Below are 2,934 nucleotides of genomic sequence, written 5' to 3'. Positions count from 1 at the left end.
CGTGTCAAGTGTGCTTGTGATGCTGAGGTCTTTTTGCTTTTAATGCACTTTTTGTTTTTAATATTTATTGTGTGTCATTTGTTTTTATGCGACACTTTGGTCCTTGTGAAACATAATTTCGTTCCCATGTATGTATGATACATGCATATGAGGCAATGACAATAAAAGTAGTCTAAGTCCAAGTCTAAGTCCTCCTCTGTCACACCAGCCACCTGCATGTCCTCCCTCACCACATCCATAAACCTCCTCTTTGGCCTTCCTCTTTCCCTCTTCCCTGGCAGCTCCATATTCAGCATCCTTCTCCCAATATACCCAGCATCTGTCCTCCACACATGTACGAGCCATCTCAATCTTGCCTCTCTTGCTTTGTCTCCAAACTCTCCAACCTGAGCTGTCCCTCTAATATACTCGTTCCTAATCCTGTCCTTCTACGTCACCCCCAATGAAAATCTTAGCATCTTCAACTCTGCCACCTCCAGCTCCACCTCCTGTCTTTTCATCAGTGCCACTGTCTCCAAACCATATAACATAGCTGGTCTCACAACCATCTTGTAAACCTTCCCTTTAACTCTTGCTGGTACCCTTCTGTCACAAATCACTCCTGATACTCTTCTCCACCCACTCCACCCTGCCTGCACTCTCTTCATCACCTCTCTACTGCACTCCCGTTACTTTGGACAGTTGACCCCAAGTATTTAAACTCATATGCCTTCATCACCTCTGCTCCTTGCATCCTCACCATTACCCTGTCCTCCCTCTCATTCATGGATAGGTATTCCGTCTTGCTCCTACTGACTTTCACCCCTCTTCTCTCCAGTGCATACCTCCACCTCTCAAGGCTCTCCTCAACCTGCACCCTAATCTTGCTACAGATCACAATGTCATCCGCAAACATCATAGTCCACGGAGACTCCTGCCTGATGTCGTCCGTCAACCTGTCTATCACCATTCCAAACAAGAGCCGATCCTTGATGTAATCCGACCTCCGCCTTGAACCCATCTGTCATTTCAACCGCACACCACAACATTGTCACACTTCCCTCATACATATCCTGCATCACTCCTACATACTTCTCTGCAACTCCCGACTTCCATACAATAAATACCACATCTCCTCTCTCGGCACCCTGTCAAATGCGTTCTCTAAATCTACAAAGACACAATGTAACTCTTTCTGGCCTTCTCTATACTTCTCAATCAACATTCTCAAAGCAAACATCGCATCTCTAGTGCTCTTTCGTGGCATGAAACCGTGCTGCTGCTCACTAATTGTCACCTCTCCTCTTAACCTAGCTTGTATTACTCTTCCCCATATCTTCATGCTGTGGCTGATCAACTTTATACCTCTGTAGTTGCTACAGTTCTGCACATCGCCCTTGCTCTTGAACATCGGTACCAGTATGCTTCTTCTCCACTCCTGACATGGGCGAATGTAACGTATTGCCATCGTTGCTCTCCTGCTGATGACGTATACCGACCTACATCCTGGTCAGAACCAATCAGAAGCCTCTAGGTCTAGGCCAATGTGTTCTCCATTGTTATGTCATTTGGGGAAAAGAATTCACGGCATGGTTAGGCCCCCTGGATCCACGCATGTTATAGGTATATCTGGTATATCACCAGTACCATCCAGTTCACTCACGCTGACTCCAACTTCACTCACAGCACTCGAAATGTACCCACTTGACGCGCCCTTTCCATCATGGCCACCGCTGCGTTTGTCATGCCTACCGCACACCCACCGTGCCTGAGAACCTCACCCGGCACCCCATCTCTATCTTCCCTTATTTCTTTTAAAGTGCAGCTTGAGAGATCATGAAATGAACAAGATTTTGAATAGCACGCATGGGGCTGCCTACCAGTTGGCAGGCAATATGGCGTTCATGTAACCAGTTGGCCATTCTCTCTCTATACACGGCGCTGGACCAGGACACATACCCACATCCAGCGTCCCACCCGCAGACACGGCCAATTGTGTCTGTAGGGATGCCCAACCAAGCCAGAGGTAACATGGGGATTCAAACTGGCGATGCCCGTGTTGGTAGGCAACAGAATAGACTGCCACGCCATCCTGACACCCCCCTTCCTCCTCGCAGTGAGCAGCGAGACGGAGCACGCACTATGTGACGACGCAATATTGGAAATGACAAAAACCCAAATCCCGAATAATTTGTTAGATTTTGAGCATGAACAAAGATGGCGCTCTAAACACACATGTCTGGATGAGCTCTGCAAACCTAACTGTTTTTTATATAGATAGTGCGAACAAAATGATTATCTTAACCTACTTTTGACAGCAATTACACCCAACTAGTACCTTTGGCCAACACCTACTACTACTACTACTTCCGGCTGCTCTCATTAGGTGTCGCCACAGCGGATCATCCATTTCCATTTCTTCCTGTCCTCTGCATCTTCCTCTGTCACACCAGCCACCTGCATGTCCTCCCTCACCACATCCATAAACCTCCTCTTTGGCCTTCCTCTTTCCCTCTTCCCTGGCAGCTCCATATTCAGTATCCTTCTCCCAATATACCCAGCATCTCCCCTCCACACATCTCCAAGCCATCTCAATCTTGCCTCTCTTGCTTTGTCTCCAAACTGTCCAACTTGAGCTGTCCCTCGAATATAATCATTTCTAATTCTGTCCTTTTTCGTCACTCCCAATCCAGCTCCACCTCTTTTCATCAGTGCCGCTGTCTCCAAACTGTCAATGACTTGCCCAGAATTGTCGACAAACTTTCACCTGCACCTACCAGCAAACGGGTGAAAAGTTTCAAGTTGTACATATCAAGTTACGTCCAAAATTCTTCGTCGGCAGTCCATCGAACCGATGATGACTGTGATGCAGGTTACGCTCGGCAAGCATGCCTGTGGGCAATATTGTCCACATTTGTCACAGACGAATGTTGTTTGAGTTGGTCCATTATGTCT

Source organism: Lampris incognitus, chromosome 9 (assembly GCF_029633865.1).
Source record: "Lampris incognitus isolate fLamInc1 chromosome 9, fLamInc1.hap2, whole genome shotgun sequence".
NCBI lineage: Eukaryota > Metazoa > Chordata > Actinopteri > Lampriformes > Lampridae > Lampris > Lampris incognitus.
This window is presented reverse-complemented; position numbering follows the sequence as displayed.